Raw genomic sequence first — 20,938 nt, forward strand, 5'->3', positions numbered from 1 at the left:
TCTGTGACTACCAAAAAGGTGAGAAATATGTAAAATTTGATTTTTATTCCTGTTAAAGACTTCACAAAATGAATTTCACAATTGCAAAAAGAAGCCCCTCCACAGATATCCCTGGAAACATCAGCTTGATTGTCTTTTGGTTATTTTCAGTTGGAAAGAGAGTGAGTGTGTTTGTGATCCCAGCCAGGAGGTTGTTTGTGCAAAGATTACTAGGAAAAGGAGGGAGATGGTTGTGTACATTTCAGTGAGGGTGAGTGCTTAGCAGACCGGAAATAGAATGTAGTGAACGGCTGTTGATTTTGTCAGTTAGCCAGCAATCAGAGCATCGCCTGCCCATCATGGTGACCCATGACCCCTGTCCACCAAGGTTGGTGCAGGTGATGTACACGAGCCACGTGGGGACAATCGGATCCCACAGAGTCTAAATATATCTCTCCTTACAAGGTAGACAAGGGGGAGCACTGGTAGTTGTCTCCTCTCACCACATGGATGGGGCCTCTTTGTGTCAGGTAAGAGCCAAGACTAAGCGGACAAGGGAAAGCAGCACCGAGAAATAGAATGAAAGCGAATACTAATACTGTATGTGAAACTAAGTGCCACCATAGGATTTCTTAGTAATATGCCATTCCTTTCTTGCTTAAAAGCTACTTTGAATTGCTTTTCTTTTTGACTCCTTCATTGAAAGTGACTCCACTAATATACTATGTGTACATTACTTGGTTCAGGATATATGGTCACTACAAGAAGCCCATGCCATGGATATGTTAAGAAAGGAGGATATTAACCATGAATATAGTAGGAGCTCATGTCTTTATAAAAAGATGCATAGAAAAAATGTAGAGCGCTAATATTTTCTACTACTGATAGAAAACAGATTTGTACTTGAGACAAGCGGAGAAAAGTAGGATTAATCGTTTAATGTGAAGATTCAGAAGCCAGGTCAATGCTCTTTTCTAGATGTAAGTAAATCCCACATCCCTCTACATGCCAATGGGCCACAGAGCAGGAACCTCTCTGAGGCTGGTAAATGCCCAGACTTAAGAACTCTTGGTGCTGATGAGATATAAAAGATCCTTACCTTCACAGCAAAGTTTGTCAGATAAGGACATTCAGGTCAGAGAGGTTTTAAGTGTCTGAGCCAAGACTAGAACCCAAAGTTCCTACCTAAGTACTAACCTAAGTGCAGAGTCTCTTCCCTTCCAGTCTACTCATTATGTGCAAGGAAGGGGGACACATTCTGGGGATGAGGAACAATACAAAGATCTAAAGTACAAGGAGTTGTGTTGGGTTGGAGGAGAGAGTTGGCATAATGAGGACATTCAGCATTTCAATAACTAAACTCTCCTGGATAAACTCCAAGAACTTCTGCCTTAATCTGATTTCTTTTTTCTAGTGCACAGAGTTAAGAGTCCGTTCCAGGGGCTATGCTTCTGATACGCAGGCAAGAGGTTAACAGCCTTCCAGAGACCTGAAAGAAGTGATGAGTCCTCTAGACAGCACTGACTTCTTTAACTGTAGATGCGGCTGACCGGGTGGGAGTGTCACTGGTCTCACAACTCCAATTAATTTTTTCCGCCTTCCTCTTTTCCACTCACTTTACATTTTCCCTCCTGAGTTTTAATGAGGCAAACAGCACTGAGGGACCATCATCTTCCATACCTAAACTGAAAATGGATTCACATAACAGTTTTACAGCACTGAGCATTCAAGTCACAACTGCTGTCTGGCTTGCCTTGCTCTGTCTTAATGGCCAACAGAAAATACTCTCAGAGACCTGCAGAGAAAAGCAGAGAACTTCTTAACATAATAATAGCATCTTAACAATTCACTGGAATGCATTATGGGCTTAGCTGGTTTTAAGACTGTTCTCTTCCAAGCTTCTGATGCACTTTTTTCTTCTCACTGCCGATAATGAACATCATTCTCTTAATTTATCAGTCACTCAAAATCTGAGTGACTTGAAAATTGAATACCATGCACTTGGATAAATTATTTGGTGTAATGCCTAATGATACAACGTAAATAATCATATCAAATCTTACCCTTGAAATCCTAGTCCCACATTCTATTAGCCCATTCAACCTAGCCCACAGAATAACTGGTGCTTAGGTACTGTCACTGAACTGCAATGTTGACAATAAAATTACGGGTGTTATTTATCAGCTAAGGCATCTGTTACAGTCCTAGAAGACAATCACAGAGACGGCTGCTGCTTACATACAGATGGCTGAAACTCCAGTTTCAAAGATCTTCCTGAGTATAGTAGCTAGTTGGGAAGCTCAGGTACTAATGACATCCTTAAAAGAATGCATTTGAAATTTGCAACAGACACATGCTCATGAATATTTGAAATGAAAAAAAAAAAAAGCCTGAGGTTTCAGTGATGGATTGCACAACCACGTCTGCATTTACTGAAAAGGTGGGGGGGGTGGGTATGGGAAAAATATTGCCTTGACCGAGTTTTTAAGAGAAGTGATGTGTAGCAGTTGGTGAGGTTGGGGGGGAAAGGATGTAATTAATTACACCCAGCACTAGTTTCTTGATTGAATGGAGGGTACACCAGCTCTCAGACCTTTGCCAGTGACAGATTGGAGCTGCACAGATGCAGTAATGGCCCTTGCAGTGGGAGTCATTATATTAGGTGTCAAGCGATGTAAATCACAAGCAAAGAATGCAAATCCCCACTCACAGACCTAGATTAGAGTGAGCCACGGAGTTGAATTATTACGTGAAATGTCTTTCTGCTATTAAAACACAAAGAGACAAGCCAAATTGCCCTTTAAATAACTGTAGACACCAAACTTCCACACAGGGAATTTCTTTATCTGTGTTTTATATGTAGGCAATACTTTGGCTATTGTTCTCACTGATCCTCTGTGGCTAAAGAAAGAAGAATGGAGGATGTCTTAGTCAGCTTGGGCTGCCATAACAAATACCATAGACTAGGGTGGCTTAAAAAATAGAAATCTATTTTCTCATAGTTTTAGAAGCAGGGCTTGGCTTCTAGTGAGATCTCTCTTCCTGGCTTGCAGATGGCCACCTTGTCACCGTGGTCTCACTTAGCCTTTCCTCAGTGTGTGCGCATGCAGAGAGAGAGATCTCTCTCTTTCTCTTCTTATAAGGCCACCAGTCCTATCTGATTAGGATACTACCCTTACGACTTTATTTAAACATAATGACCTCCTAAAAGCCTTATCTCTAAATACAGTCACCTTGGGGGTTAGGGCTTCAACATATGAATTTTCAGAAGACACAATTCAGTCTACAGCAGAGGTGATGCTCTTTGGGGCTGAGAGCGTGATTATTTTGTACCAATGAGACCTGTTCTCTCTTCATGGGAGTAAGCCACAGTATCTAATAAGCAAAATAGAGTGTAATCAGGGTCCTGCAGCTGTCTATTAAGGACATTGTCCATGCAGAACAGAAATGAATAAGTACTCAGTGGTATTTGGTAGCCATTTTTAGAGATTATGACTTTCTTTTTCTAACTTACTTCACTTAGTATGATAATCTCTAGTTGCATCCATGTTGCTGCAAATGGCATTATTCCATTCTTTTTTATGGCTGAGTAGTATTCCACTGAGTATATGTACCACATCTTCTTAATGCAAATTTAAAAGCCATTCAAAAGTGATTTTCTTATTTGCACTTGGGATGTGCTGACAGGACCCTGGCTTAAGGCAGTTTAAAAAACAATAGATATGCATTGTTATTATTAGCTGCTATTAAGATGGTTATCATTATATTCAACTCAATCTTTGTTTGTTTGTTTGTTTTTTTTGGCTGCACTGTGCGGCATGTGGAATCTTAGTTCCCCAACCAGGGATCGAACCCGTGCTCCCTGCATTGGGAGTGTGGAGTCTTAACCGCTGGACCGCCAGGGAAGTCCTCATTATATTCAATCTTGGTCTTTTACTGACCACCAAAGCCCATTTCCCTTAAGGGAAAATAAAAGGCAAGTCAGTCTCAACCTTGAGAAATTTTCCCCCCATTTTTGTGAGCACCCAAATTAATTCAACAGTGTTCCCAAGATTAGTGAGCAACAATTAAATATGACACCTAAATACATCCGCAGGCTTGCTTAAACCACACTCTCTAGCATCTTTGTTCAACTATCCATCGCAGCCATAGCCTACTGGAGACCGATCCCTGAACTCAACAAGACCTTTTGTGAGCTCAGCCTTTGTATGCACTCTGTAATCTGCAGAGAAGCCCATACCCTTCAGTAAACCCCCGATCATTATTCATACTTAAAAATTTTATTTTAATCAGATTTTATTTTAGAAAGTTTTAGATTTAATGCCCATCATTATCAGTAGTGATAGTCCTCTTGCTGATATTAGTAATTTGTGTCTTCTCTTTTTTAATCTTCATTACCCTGGCTAAAGGTTTATCAATTTTATTGCTCTTTTCAAAGAACCAGATTTTAATTTCCTTGATTTTTTTCTATTATTTTCCTGTTTTTAATTTCACTGATTTCTCCTCTAAGTTTTATTGACTCTATTTCTTTTCTTATGTTTGCTTTAGGCTCAGATTGCTCTTCTTTCTGTAGTTTCCTAAGGTGTAAGCTTACATTAATTGATTTTAAATCTTTCTTCTTTCTAAATTTAATGCTATAAATTTTCCTTCAAGCACTGCTTTTGCTGCATCCTTACAAATTTTGATAAGTTGTATTTCCCTTTTTCTAGTTCAAAATATTCTAAAATTTATCTTGGGACTTCTTTGATCCATGTGTTATTTAGTAATGTGTTGATTAATCTCCAAATATTTGGAGATTATTGATTTTTAATTTAATCTTATTGTGGTCCAAGTATATACTTTACGTGACTTCTTTTAAATTTGTTTAGGTGTTTCTCCTGGCCCAGAATGTGATCTATGTTGGTGAATGTTCTATGTGAGCTTGAGAATATGTATTCTGCTGTTGTTGCATGGAGTAATCTCCAAGTGTCAATTAGATCAAATTTGACTGATGGTGTTTTTCAGGTCAACTATACCATTTCTGATTTTCTGCCTGCTTCATCTATCAATTAATGAAAGAAGGGCAGTGAAACCACCAACTGTAATTGTGGATTTGTCTATTTCTCCTTGAAGTTCTATTCCTTTGCCTTACATATTTTGACAAACGGTTATGTTTTCTTGGAGAATTTTCTATGTTTTCTCATTATGTACTGCTCCCTCTTATCCCTGACAATTTTCCTTGTTTTGAAATCTACCTTGTCTGAAAATAATACAGCTACTGCAGCTTTCCTTTGTTTAGTGATAGCATCTTGCTCCATCCCTTTACTTATGAACTACCCAAATATTTATCTCTAAAATGGGTCTCTCATAGACAACATAGTTTCATCCACTCTGAAAATCTGTTTTTTAGCTGACATATTTAGACCATTTGCCTTTAAAGTGATTATTGATATAGATGGGTTAATATCTATTTACTATGGTAGTAACCACTTTTATTCCCTGCTCTAATTTCTTTTTTTTCCCCTCTATTTCTGCCTTCTCTGGTTTTAATTGAGCATTTTATATGAGTCTATTTTATCTCTTCTCTTAGCATATCAACAATAGTTTAAAAGAAAATTTGACTTTCTAATAACACCATGCTGCTTCACAAGCAGTGCTCGCATCTTACAGTATTCCTAATTCCAAACTCCTATCCTTTACAATATTGCCGTCAATAGCCTCACTTATCCAGACGCTGTAATCAAGCAAATATTCTCTTACTATTATTCGAACAGTTTACCTATCAAATAAATTAATAATAATTAAGTTAAAAGTTTTTATTTTACCTTCATTTATCCCTTCTCTTAACACTCTTTTTTTTCTAATGTCGATCTGATTTTCTACTTAAATCATTTTCATTCTCCCTGAAGAATTTCTTTTAATATTCCTCGCAGGGCAGGGCAGCTAGCAATATAAGACTAAAAAATTCAGAAACTCCTCAGCCTTATAAAAGTTGAGTCTCTCAAGCATTGCACTGTGGCAGGAGACTCCATGACACACACTTAGCTGTTAAGAGCATCTTCTCTAGACTCCAACTGCCTGGGTTTGAATCCAAGCTCCACTGGGTGAGAAAGAACTGAACTGCTTTAAGGTTCAGTATCCTTATCTCACATTTATACAGTGAGAATTAGTGCTCACCTCACCAGGTAGCTGTTGGAATTTAACACTATTCACACTTTGGCTGGCACATACTAAGCACTCAGCAAATACTAATTGTTACTGTTTTGGGTGCCACTCTTCATAGAACCAAAATCTGGGGACAAAGCTGACAATGGGAAAAAAGCAACAGTACGAGCATCGTACATTTGGTGGCTCCCTGTGATCACCAGGAAAGTTGCAGTAGAAAAACAATCCGCTAATTTAGTTCCTTTAACTTCTCTCCTCCTAAAGCAAAGCTCTGGGACTGCCACTGTTTTTGAGGGTCTGCCATCAAGCCACAAAAGTCAAGACTGCTCCACAAATAGGTCCACGTTCTAGCTAAGGACTTCCCTCAATGAAGCATATGGTACCTCTACTTGCTTGACTTCCACTCCTCCTCTTCCTCAAAAGCACTGATAATAATCTCCAAGAGATTGTTAATAAGCAAAGAATGATCCAAGATAGTAGATACAAGAAAGCGGCCTCAGGAAGTACAGAAGTCCTGATAATTCCTAGTACTCTGTCGTTCTGCTCTGTTGAAATGCATCCTGTTCAGCAGGTTAGTGTAAAAGCAGAAAAGAATGACAACAGGCCATCGCCAATTCCTTCCCTGTGACCCAGCATTTCCCAGGTCCAAGATGTTGAATGCTGAATGACAGAAAGGGGCATTAATCAAAATGGAATTCAATATTGCAGTGAAATTGAGATTTAGTATATGAAAGGTTTGGGGGTTTATGCAATCACTTCTCTAAGAGGTTGAAGCACTCTTCTGCTATGGCAAGAGACAGTGTGACACACAGAAGTCCTAATAATTCCTAATACTATCGTTCTGCTCTGTTGAAATGCATTCTGTTCAGCAGATTGGTGGAAGAGCACAGAAATCTGACAACAGTCCAGATATTGGTCTTGCCTTGAAATTAGATAAACACTACTTACCACAATATGAACATTTAAAATGACCTACTAGAAATTTACTTTTTTCTTCCTGGAGTGTAAAAATCTTTCTTCTCACAGTTGCTTTGAGTGCTTAAAAACACTATGTAGATTACCACATTGCACTTATGATTAGAGTAAAAATTAATGTTTTTAAAGTTGCATCAGTTCATGTAAAAGATTCACTAATAAATGTACTGGGGTAATCTTAAAGGCAAACAAACCATGCCCAAACCCTATACAAGCTAAGTTTACCTTAACATCACTAGGATGGTTTAATATTCAGCTTCAGAATACAGTAAAAATAGATAATTATGGGGGGGTTTCTAAATATTAAGCACAAACAAAGGTTTACTCTATTCAAAACCTTGACACATTAAAAGGAGACTATAGGAGCAACTAACGAATTGGTTGAAACTGATGGTTTCTCAAGTGCTAAGACACTGTCCTCTGGAATGCCCTCTCTGCTTCTTAAACCCAGATATAGAGAGGCACATTCTTTGAGAGTCTTTAATGAATGCTCCAATGAGGCAGAATGAACAGTAATGCATGTTGAAGGTCTTATTTCCCTCAGTCACTTCTAAGTATGAAAGACTTGCCCCCCATCTGTCACTTCCAAAATTACAATCTGTGTATGCTTTCACAGGTTGTGAAGTGAGGAGTGGCATATGAAACTTTGGCCCTAATAAAAGAAGCTTAAGTTAACAATGAATGGGAAAGAAGATACAGGAAACAGTTCTTCAAAGAAACAGAGTCTTCTAGCTCCGAATTGTAAGATCAAGCTCTAAGATCAGAAGCCTCACCCTTATTTCACAATCTTGCTTTGGGTACCTCGAGATAGTTTAAATATTGGGAAAAAAACCTATTTCATTCACCCATTTCTTGTACCCACTGACAATACGGACTCTGTTCAAGCTGAAGGATTTGGTTGATTACCAGGCAGGAGAAACCGATAGGGCTAAGTGTGCCAGGCATCTTGCAGCAAGTGGGAGGTCGGATGAGCCCATCATCTGGAAAGTTTCCATTTAGCACAAAACAACATTATTGCAGGAAAAGTCTCAAGAATTTCTGTGACAGAAGGGATGCTATATAGTTCAAGGAGTAAAATGCAGTGTAGAGCTTAAATTAAGTGACTCGTTGATACATAAGAAAGCAAAAACTATTTGGATTATCAAGGCGGTATTTTGGGGGCGTTCTGCCAATTAAGAATGAGCTAATTAGCAGCTCAAAGGAATAGAGTACTTACTGTAGATTTTTAAATTGATAATTATCTGGATAGGGAGACTCCAACACAAGTAACCTCCCCCCTTCTTCCATTTGTTACTTGGGATGTTTTGAAATGGCTCATTTAATGCATGACCTTGTACTATTTTTATTTACCCAGATTCAAGAAGACAGGGTATAGAAATCGGCTGTGGAACAAGTTCACAAAATAAATTCTATTCGAAGCCCAGGCATGGCATTGTGAAAGGCAACCTTCATGATGTTTTGGCAAATAGAGAAGTCTATAGTTGATGCTTATATTGCATAATGACATTCCAAGGGAAGGAAAAGGTATATTTTCATGAGAAATTAAGGGGAAGACAGGGAGGAAAGGAGGTTTATATTTTATTTCTTAGAGAACACAACTAAAGATTAGAAACAATGACATTTGTGTCTACTATCACCATAGTTGGAGTCACAATTATGAGTGGGAAGTTTAAGAGAGCTTATCAAGAATGGGTCCTAGGAAAGACCCAGGTGATAGGGAGTAGGGAGTCCACTGTGGCCTAGAAAAGCATGTCTGATGAATCACAAGTTTCTCAAGGTTGAGAACGTGTTCCCAGAACATGGAGCAAAAGTGCGAGACAGAGGCAAGGAGAAATACAAATGTTACGGATGATTGGTCCAGGAGATCCAGTATCTATCTAATAAAAGATTCAAAAAGATAGAAGAAAGAAAATTTTAAAAAGAAAACTCTGGGCCCATGGTTTTGAACCTACAACTCTATACCAAGTATCAATCAAGTGTGAGGTCCAAATAAAAATATTTTCAAATAATTAACAGTTCAGAAACTCTGCCTTACACATACCTTTCTTAGGAATTTACTTAATGATTTACCCCACAAAATCAGGTAATTATAAAAAAATAAAGAGTGCTTGTAACAACCTTGACAATGTAAAAAGCAAAGGTATGCTTGACAGAGTGCAGGATGTAAAAGGGAAAGAAATGAAGGGAAGGACAGAAATGCAAAATAAATGTCCTTGTCAAGCATGGACTCTTGATGCAACAAGAGATGAATGTTAAAGTATAGTGGCTAAAATTGCAGAGGTAACTAGTAGAGAAATAGTGATGTAAATCTGGGGGAAAGAGACTAAAGACGAGAGTGGGGTAAGTGAGCCATAGAGCAGAATACAATATGCAATCTCCTAAGATAAAATTTTAAGCAATGGGTATTAAGATAGCATATGTAGACAGGGAAATAGCCGAAATTAAAAACAGATATTAGGGAGGGGGTAGAGACACACGGGAGAGAAGGCTCTCGATCTTCATTATAAATGCATCCATGTTTAAAAGCATTTTTATTTTTTACTTCAAAATGTTTTAAATTTAAATAAAAGGGAGTAAGGTCAACCTTTATAGTATCTGTTCTCTTCTCCAGCGTGCTGGCATATTCTAGGCCTAGCCAGCCTCTTCCTCTTTACTCCTAAGGATTTCAGGGAACCTGTTCCTTCATCACACCCTCTAGCCTCATGTGTCTGCACTTTCTCGCGGCTCTTTCAGATATGATCTTGCCAGCACGAGTGCCTTTGTTGGTCTTCTAATAAAATTCTTTCCCCTACAGCATTTAATTACTCTAATTTTCCAGTTGATCTGATGTGTTTAATATGAGTTATATAAATTTCTCATATGAAAGATAAAACATGGATGGTCTGATTTATCTTCCAGACATATTAAAACCAGCTAATTTTCTCTTCTCAGAAAATTGTGAGTGTTTGGGTGGCATCTGATTATTATTGGCTGACATATTTAAGCTCCAGGGTGAGTATAAAGATATTTTCAATTTAACAGGTTTAATATGTCATTATTTGAAGTTGATGAATTCCTACTTGTTAGGAGAAAATCTCCCAGAATTGGTGAACTTATTTGGGCATCCTGATACAAGCTTGAAGTCTCAGTTATACAAACACTAGTATAAAATTAAATCATTTGGATAAAAAATAAAACAAACACACGCCCGACATGAGCAAATGAATATTTGAAGGCTGAATAGAGACACAAGCAGCCTAGGGACAAGTTTACCGGGAGCTTTAGAAATGCTTTCAGTAGAACCTATAATAACATAAACATTTTAAATATTACTTATTTGGAAGGGTTTGTGTGAAACTCCACTCTTCCTCACACAGGGTACTAGCTCTCTGCAGTCCAATAACAGTAACTCGACCCATTAAGTACTTGGTTGAAAAGGATTCAATTTTTAAAAAGTTTAAAAGCAACCCAACAATAAAGTAAAACAACCATGCAATAGCCCAAAGTGATTAATGAAATGAGCATTCATTATGATATAGAGGCCACATATAGAAGCAGACTCAGTGCTGCAGTTCCCTCACACCAGTGAGACACAGTTTCTTTGCCTAAGTGTCTGGGTTGCAAATGACCTAACAGGAGCCTCTGTTCCCTTTGTTTCTTGCTTTTGCTGGGTTCTGGTCAGTGTCCTGCCTTAGTGGATGCTTGCACTGTGCATTCCTATCTGTACCTAGAACAAGGCTGAGTAAATAACACACTATAAGGGACTTCAGGGGTCATCACATTAAAACACTCTAATCTTAGATTACACAGGAAACTTAGAGTTGGGGAGGTAGAAGAATGGCCCCAAGGTCACGTGGCTGGTTAGCAGGGAACTGGAACAGGGCTCAGAGTACATGGTAGGCAATCAAATATCTTATGACCAAATAAAGAAATAATTGCTTAACTTACATTAAGAGGAATTCTTAGCCTGGGTAATATGTTGGACTCCTGAGGTTAGTCCCTAAACTCCTAAACAATTTTAAAAGTCTGTGGATATGTGCAAAAGCCTTTTTTTCCCAAGGAGATGGTATACGATGTCAACAGGTTATCAAATCGATCCGTGACCCCCCAAAAAGTGAAGAACCAATAAAATGCATCTTTACAAATAGAACTCTTGGCCTTACAGATGCGTATAGGCTGCCATATGGCCACCCTGCTGTGTACGTGCACGTGTGTGGAAGAGCGTTCCCCACAAATAGGCACGCTCTCACTGCTCCTTCAGCACTCCACACAACCACTTCAAACACATACGTTAACACGTGGAGGACCTCTGTGAAGTTCTCGTCGACTTTTGTCCTTCGATGAAACAAGGCTGAGGTATGACACAGCGTCTGTAAACGCATGTGAAGAAAAATTTATTACAACTTAAAGCGATAGCATCATGAAGTTGAACATAATACTCTATTACAAACTTCAAATCGTGTGACAAATGAAAAATGGCTACCATAAACAAGAAGGTAAACTGTGCCCTTTGGCAAGAAGAATTTTGGTCCATATCAGCTCTAAGGAAAAAAAAATTCAAAACCCTTTAAATGTCATTTGCAGATGGTGTCTATCTGATCTACTACCAGTTTAGCCTGTCATGGAATCACATATACATGAGCTGCACGAGACCTTTTAGGTCGTCTGGGCTAACCTCCCACCCTCTTCAGGAGACCCTTTCATAGTATTCTTGACATCCTGTGAACACAGACTGGCCTGAATTAGAAAATCAGTCCGAACAACAGACAGCCAAATTGGTCATATGACTGTTTTCACACCACCTTATAAAATGATTGGGAATATATTTTTCTGAAAAAAGTACTACAAGCATTTATTACATTGTTGATTTGCATAGAGTTCTTTCAAAACTAGGATGAATAATTCAAATGGAAAGACTGTGAAAGAAATTGCAATTAAGGGAGGGTGATATTTTACTGCAAGCAGTATGGTAATCAGTGTACAACAACATTCAAACTAATTGTAGGTTTTAGTGGGAAAGCTGAGATTGGAAACTATTTCTAAATAGCAAACTGGTAGTCTATCCACAGAGTTAACACTGGCTTTGTACTTCACTCTCATTGCTCATTTCAACACATAAGCTAAGCAGTGAGTTATTAAATGTCCCCAATCTATTCTATTAATAAAATAGAATTCAATACTTGTTTGCTGAGTTAATGAAGGAAGGAATGATGGTTGTCTAAACCTGCTTCATGAGATCTAAAGAAATAAATAATATACTTTTCTCCAAGGGCATCTAATGGTTCCATTCATTTCCTATCTTGCCCAATGATTTCCCCACCTTCACAGAAAACATGTGCCTTTTGTCTATGCCTTACAGTAACTCTTCTGGGTGCTGATTTAAAGCATTAGATCCATATCCAGACCTCAGTCATATCACTTACTACTTTCTAACTTCTAATAACATGCTTATAAAGAAATTAGAAATATTTAATTATAAAGCATGCATGCTAAGGAGCTCCTGGAAGGCTAAACTCCTATGGGATTCAACTATGTACACTACATCACTACCCCCTTTCCACCCCTAGTATTTCAACTCTAACCCTAACCTAACTCTGGATACAAACTTATAAGAAGCCACTTTACAACTCTGGATGGCAAAGACGTTCTTTCTTTCTTTTTTTTTTGGCCACGCCAAGCAGCATGCGGGCGGGCTCTTAGTTCCCCGACCAGGGATAGAACCTGTGCCCCGTGCAGTGGAAGCGCAGAGTCTTAACCACTGGACCGCCAGGGAAGTCCCGCAAAGACTTTCCAGTGGCAGTCCTTATCAGTTGGTCTAAGTAATGAAAAATTAACCACCTAATTACATGACATTTCTTCCTAAACATTGATGCAATTATCAAACAAGAGCATGGCCAGAGAATGGTGACACAGATCCTTGACCAAGGCTTCTCTCAGGCCTTGTGACTGTGGATAAATCATTTAAGGTCACTGTGGTTCCCCATTCTTCGATCTGAAAAAGGGGCTAATTTGCTGCCTTTGTTTAACTGTCAACTTCCTGGAAATGTGAGTTTTGAGTTCTCCAGAGAGGAAAGGTACACAATGGAATGAAAATAACAATACAAAGCAGGAGACAAGATTGCAGTGTCAGCTCAATCACAATCTATGTGGTCATTATCTCACTACATTGACATTTCTTCACTTATCCAGCGGGCAGTGATCTCCAAGGGCCCACCTGTCTATGACAGTTTGAGACTGTGGACCAAGTATTAGGGAAGAATATTGAGAATGTGGCCTAACTGATCTTATCAGGAATTCAATATGAATAAGAACATAAATGGTTCTGTGTGTTAATTTCCCAGTATTAAAACACACACACACACACACACACACACACATATGGATCTCCTAGAAAACCTTCTCTGAGAAGATTGGATGAAGTAGCTGGTTTTACTTCTATACTCAGTAAAGCAACTAGTATGTGGCACAAAACAGCCATTCCTTTTGTGACCCTGCAAAATAATCAGTGTTACAACCGTGTGTGCCTTGAACAATATTAAAATGCTCTGATCAGATATTTTTCTCACCAGTTCCTCCGGGGAGGAGTGCAACGCTTAATGCAAAATTCAGCCTAAACTGTTAACACAAAATGTGTCCAAAAAACTCTGGAGATTTACAGCCTGAATGTAGAATTATTCCCTGTTCTTTTACTTTTCGTCCAAATGCAAAGAAATTAATTTTCTGGTCATAATTTCAGTACTTCTGGGACATTATCGGGACAGAAGTAAAAACAGAACATCATTATATTGTCAGGTCCTATGGCCGAGTGTGACTAATAGCTGCAGTGTCACAGACGTAATAATCCAATAAAGGCTCTGTGTACTCAGGGCTAAGTTGCACCAGTGCTGGGAAAAATGTAAATCTAGTGGCAGCAGATTTCAATCAGCAATTCAGCTTTGAAGATCACAGGTCTATCTGTGCCCTCCCACCTTTGTCTCCTTACCTCACACCTTTCTCTTGAGTACTCTCCCTCTCCCCTCTGTGGATTCTTACTTTTGCTCTATCCTTAGAAAGCCAAAGCAAGAAGCACCCCACCGTTGACATCTTCTAAGACTTCTCTATCAAAATTGCAATGTTTCCTTCCTCTCAACTTGTTATACAGATTAAGTAAATTTAAGTTAGTTTTGCCTCTCTAACTAGATTGTAAGATCCTTGAGAAAAGGATCATTTCTTGCCATGTTTTTTCATTCTCTCTTCAATGTCTGGCCTTGTCGTGAGTTTATTTCAAGTATGTCATGCACTCTGAATCCTGAGCAAATTTATTTTCTTCATTGTTTTTACCTCCCAAATGAGATAGGAAAATTTCTATTGTATGTAGCCTTTGAGGACTGTTCCAGTTCTCCTGTTTCATGATGGGCCACATTTGTACTCCAATGGTCAAATACCTCAGTGCTCTTTCCTCTGTGTCCACTTATTTTCTATGATAGTGTCAGATCCATTAAGAGGAATTCACACCTGACTATCAAATTAAAAGAGAACTAATCAATAATGCTAATTTGATGTCTATGTTGCCTAGAGATAATAGGCTCTGCAGTAACTACCTATGGAGAACTAAATTTTAACCATTAGTCCAATGTTAAATATAACCTTCTTATGATATTTTACCTACATTAGTCTATGGGTTAAACAACCTATTCTCCAGTTTATGGCCAGTGAGTTTTTAAAAATAGTCTATATACCATGTAGCTGGAGTTAACCAGTGAGCCAGCATTAAGGCCAAAATGGAAGCTAAAAAGGAAAGCCCTACCAAGATTTCATCTTCAGATAAGGAAGGCAGAAGGCTGTCTCTTGATTGGCCAGGTGAGGAGTTTTGTTTCACTCACCATGTTGGCATATATTTGCCCCCAAACATTTTATCTTATTTTGAAGGATTAACCTGAATTAAAACCCCCTGATTTTGCCCTTCATTATCTCTCATGATTAGTCACTTTCTAAAAGGGTTGAGGAAAATTGTGTAGTGGTTACACACTTGACTTTTTCAAGCTAGGTTGGGCCCAGGCATCAAAGAGAGCTAAATGACATTTCAGAAGTTTAGTCATTTTGAATAAAGATTCCCCTTCCTAATGAATTTAAGCAGAAAAATATTGCATGTAGGTAAAAAGGCATAAGAATCAAAAACAAGCGGAACACTTGCCTTATGAATACCACCACCATTTATATAGTACTTATCATTTACAAAGAGCTTTTGTATACTGAGAACTAAAAGCTTCAACCCCCTCATAGCTCACTGCCTACATTAACATGATTTTACTCTTCAGCTGTCTTATCAAACATAATTTTACTATTCTACTGTATTCATCAGCATGACTTTACAATTCCAGGTTACTCTTGCTCATGAAGAAAAACATTGCAAATAATTCTGTTGCTCATTCTGGAAACTTCCAGAAAAAATACTCAAATGAATCACAGACTTCCAGCAGATAGGACTGAGATCAATACCCTGTCTCAAAAACCTCCCGTTGTTGTGTCCACCAGTCCTAAAGTATTATATCATGATCCTTACCTAATCCTAATCAATCCCATACTCCAACAGCCACCTTTAATCAGATTCCCAAACCTCATAACTATCCCCATTTAGCCTTCAAGTTAGTACTCTTCCTTACCACAATAAGGATAAACTCAACTTGGCCTTACCAACAAGTTATTCTGGTGGTATTTATGATGACCCAGCATTCAACAATGCTTTTACCTTCTGCCCTCATAACAGCCCCTTTAAGAAGCTGGGGCAGATCTCATCATCTCTACTTTATACTTAGAGAAGTTAAAGTTCAGAGAAGTTAAGTAATCAGCCAAATCAAAGAACATCAGCAGTGGAAGAATGAAAACAGTTTAAGTTCTAAGTAAGAGTTCTTAATATTAAGTATGAGATCTTAGAAGTCAGCCTGTGCAGATAGGGAAATATGAGATCTTTAAGACCAGAAGGGACAAATAAAAACAGAAAAGGAAATGCACCTGGGTCTACATTCTCTTCAAGAGTGTATTACATAAAGAAGGATGTTTAAGTTCTTAAAGATCACAAAGGGTGACCAGGATTGTGGAGAACCTAAGAAATGATGAGATGTAAGAACTCAATAATCAGAGGGGGATGACTCCAATCCCACTCACTGAAGGAGCCATGAGCAGGAAATGATTAAGAAGCACAAGGTGTATGGAAATAGCAAGTAGGAAAATACCTCTTGACGATTAAGACCAAAAAATCTAGACAGATTAGAAGAAAAGTCCAGGACTATCAGCATAAAATAGTCACAGACTAACTGGATGATTTTCTAGTGACAGCTACTGTAGGTGAGTTGGCATATAGGAATTGCATGTTTCCTAAGGGCATAGGGCCGAGGAATTTATGGAATTAGGAAAGATGTATCAAAGATGAAACTGGATAAAGTTTAGCTAAGCAGGGCAGGGACGGAGAAAACCAAAGCTTAGAGCAGATTTTAGATGGCCTGCTGGTGTTCACGGAAAAGAAACAGGATTTAGGTGAATAGATGCCTTCTGCCAGACACAAACTGTATCAGCTTCAGAAGTGTCATCACAGTGAAACCCCACAAACAAGAACATACTAAGAAAACAAAGATCTGGGCCAGAAAAGAAGAAAGCAGAGGAAAAAAGACCCTGAAACTCAGCACACAGAACTAGCCCAAAATAAGAAAGAAAAAGAAACTGATCAATGTATGGAATTTAAACTCAGAAATTTAGCTGAGCCCTCCTGAAAAAAATCAGTGAGGGATCACAAGAGGGAAATGAAATATTACAGGCAGCAACCATGACTTCAGATTAAAGTACAGCAGAAAGATATGAACTATGGAAAAGGTGAAGGAAAACAGTGTCTTGAGGAATATATTGGAACAATCTCACCCTCAAAACAGCAGCCCGTGTGCAAAAGTCTGTCCCAGAAATTTAACTCTCTAAACAAGTGAGAAGTTGAGAGGCCACCTACCCCAAAAGCCATTTTTCAAAGGCCCAATAAAAATCCACAAGAGGCAGGGGCAGCAAAGCCTACACCAACTCAGAAATACAGAATTCAGAGAAAATGGTAAATAAAGAGCCATCTCCATCACCAGTTTCTCACCTTTGCCAAAAGGGCAGTTCTCTCTCTTATACTCAAAATGGGCACTGGTATCTTCTTCTTCCTTATACATATTTGGAGCATTGTATCAGGGACCCTTAAATCTCTGCAATTCATAAATGCTCTTCCCATGTTACTGCAGGTCTGCATAGACAAACCAATCCATTTCCAGACTACTCATTTTCCACTGGGCTCAAGGTGTTTTGGAAAGAAAGGAATCAAATATATAAACTAATTCTGAGAACTGAAAGGTTCTTAGATGATGGTCTCCTTACAAATGGTCTGACTGTGAATTGCCTATTGAGTACTTCCCAGTTCACACACTTTCCCTTCACTTGTTTCCACACTGCCTAATTTTCTTTGTCTCCTGTGCACTCATGACATTTGTTTATATGCCTAAGACTTTGAGCTATCATTTTCCCAGGTTGAGAAACTACCACTAAGAAATTAGTATCTAAAAACACCTACACTGGAGTCCAAATACTCTTCTGTATTTTGGGGAGTACAATAACTTTTCAGAGCTGAAAGGAACCATTCTCAGGCTCTGGATGATAAAAAGATGATAATTGATAACTACCATCCTTTCCTCATGTATCAAGAGCAATCAGTTCTTCTGTCACTTTAATAATAGACCAAGTAAGATGACAGTGTTAAAAGCATGGAGCTACCGGTTCTTTACCGAAGTGTTTAAAAAATAGACCAGAGGGGGGACCTTCAAGATGGCGGAGGAGTTAAGATGTGGAGATCACCTTCCTCCCCACAAATACATCAGAAATACATCTACATGTGGAACAACTCCTACAGAACACCTACTGAACGCTGGCAGAAGACCTCAGACTTCCCAAAAGGCAAGAAACTCCCCATGTACCTGGGTAGGGCAAAAGAGAAAAGAAAAAACAGAGACAAAAGAATAGGGACGGGATCTGCACCTCCGGGAGGGAGCTGTGAAGGAGGAAAAGTTTCCACACACTAGGAAGGCCCTTCACTGTTGGAGAGAGGGGGTGGGCCGGGGGGAAGCTACAGAGCCATGGAGGAGAGCGCAGCAACAGGGGTGCAGAGGGCAAAGCGGAGAGATTCCCGCACAGAGGATCGGTGCCGACCAGCACTCACCACCCCGAGAGGCTTGTCTGCTCACCCGCTGGAGTGAGTGGGGGCTGGGAGCTGAGGCTCCGGCTTCGGAGGTCGGATCCCAGGGAGAGGACTGGGGTGGGCTGCGTGAACACAGCCTGAAGGGGGCTAGTGCGCCACGGCTAGCCGGGAGGGAGTCCGGGAAAAAGTCTGGACCTGCTGAAGAGGCAAGAGACCATTGTTTCGGGGTGTGCGAGGAGAGGGGATTCAGAGCACTGCCGAAACAAGCTCCAGAGATGGGCGCGAGCTGTGGCTATCAGCGGGGAAACTAGAGACGGTCATGAGACGCTAAGGCTGCTGCTGCAGCCACCAAGAATTTGTATGGAAACACAAAAGACCCCCCACAGCCAAAGCAATCTTGAGAAAGAAAAACGGAGCTCGAGGAACCAGGCTCCCTGACTTCAGACTATACTACAAAGCTACAGTAATCAAGACAGTATGGTACTGGCACAAAAACAGACATATAGATCAATGGAACAGGATAGAAAGCCCAGGGATAAACCCATGTACATATGGTCACCTTATCTTTGATAAAGGAGGCAAGAATATACAGTGGAGAAAAGACAGCCTCTTCAATAAGTGGTGCTGGAAAAACTGGACAACTACATGTAAAAGAATGAAATTAGAACACTCCCTAACACCATACACAAAAATAAACTCAAAATGGATTAAAGACCTAAATGTAAGGCCAGACACTATCAAACTCTTAGAGGAAAACATAGGCAGAACACTCTGTGACATAAATCACAGCAAGATCCTTTTTGCCCCACCTCCTAGAGAAATAGAAATAAAAACAAAAATAAACAAATGGAACCTAATGAAACTTAAGAGCTTTTGCACAGCAAAGGAAACCATAAACAAGACGAAAAGACAACCCTCAGAATGGGAGAAAATATTTGCAAATGAAGCAACTGACAAAGGATTAATCTCCAAAATATACAAGCAGCTCATGCAGCTCAATATCAAAAACACAAACAACCCAATCCAAAAATGGGCAGAAGACCTAAACAGACATTTCTCCAAATAAGATATACAGATTGCCAACAAACACATGAAAGGATGCCCACATCACTAATCATTAGAGAAATGCAAATCAAAACTACAGTAGGTATCACCTCACGCTGGTCAGAACGGCCATCATCAAAAAATCTACAAACAATAAATGCTGGAGAGGGTGTGGAGAAAAGAGAACCCTCTTGCAGTGTTGGTGGGAATGTAAATTGATACAGCCACTATGAAGAACAGTATGGAGGTTCCTCAAAAAACTAAAAACAGAACTACCATACAACCCAGCAATCCCACTACTGGGCATATACCCAGAGAAAACCATAATTCAAAAGAGTCCTGTACCACAATGTTCACTGTAGTACTACTTACAATAACCCGGATATGGAAGCAACCTAAGTGTCCATCAACAGATGAATGGATAAAGAAGATGTGGCGCATATATACAATGGAATATTACTCAGACATAAAAAGAAATGAAATTGAGTTATTTGTAGTGAGGTGGATGGACCCAGAGTCTGTCATACAGAGTGAAGTCAGAAAGAGAAAAACAAATACCATATGCTGACACACATATATGGAATCTAAAATTTAAAAAATGGTTCTGATGAACCTAGGGGCAGGACAGGAATAAAGACACAGACGTAGAGAATGGACTTGAGGACACGGGGAGGGGGAAGGGTAAGCTGGGACGAAGTGAGAAAGCAGCATTGACATATATACACTACCAAATGTAAAATAGATAGCTCGTGGGAAGCAGCCGCGTAGCACAGGGAGATCAGCTCGGTGCTTTGTGACCACCTAGAGGGGTGGGATAGGGAGGGTGGGAGGGAGGGAGACGCAAGAGGGAAGAGATATGGGGATATATGTATATGTATAACTGATTCACTTTGTTATAAAGCAGAAACTAACACACCATTGTAAAGCAATTATACTCCAATAAAGATGTTAAAAAAAAAATTGGCTGCAAAACACCACCTACAGTATGATCCTATTTTTGCAGAAAAATAATAATACTTATCCATGTTTAAGACAAATGACTGGAAAGTGAGAAAGTGAACTCTCAACCATGGTTATCTCTAGAAGGTGGGATGGAGATTATTTTCATCTCACATTCCTTTCTTCATTTTATAAATTTTAAATATGTACATTAAGAAAGAAAATACCTGTGTTGGTGGTAAAAAAAAAAAATAAAGAAATTCAATATACAGCAGCAACTAACACAACATTGTAAAGCAATTACACTCCAATAAAGATGTCAAATAAATAAATAAATAAATAAATAAATAAATAAATAAAAATAAAAAATAGGCCATAGATGGCATACATATCTAAATGAAGCATTTACAGCAGTTGTTGCATCTCAAACTGAGATTGCCTTCGAGGATACTAAAATTTAAAGTCTCATCTACAGTGATATCTTTGTCCACTAGAAATCATCTTTAGCCATTACTTTGATTAGTTGAATCAAACCACAAGGCAGAAGACGGGAAGACACAATGAAAGTTTAAAAAATCAAGTGACAACAGTGCCAGACATTTCTTTTGAATGACAATATTCTGAAGCTAAAACGTGTAGGAAAAAGTGGTATTTACAGTAAGTCACAGTTTTGCCTCCTGATACATG

The 20,938-nt window shown here is 39.0% G+C and overlaps 1 pseudogene across 1 annotated transcript in view; it reads left to right on the forward strand.

The window, feature by feature from the left end:
- LOC309621046 (cytochrome c oxidase subunit 7B, mitochondrial pseudogene) overlaps positions 1–20,938 on the forward strand; it is a 576,424-nt pseudogene that overhangs the window by 69,203 nt on the left and 486,283 nt on the right. The gene's annotated exons all lie outside the window — the stretch shown is intronic.

The sequence above is a fragment of the Balaenoptera borealis genome (genome assembly GCF_965194805.1).
Source record: "Balaenoptera borealis genome assembly, chromosome: X".
Taxonomy (NCBI): Eukaryota; Metazoa; Chordata; class Mammalia; order Artiodactyla; family Balaenopteridae; genus Balaenoptera; species Balaenoptera borealis.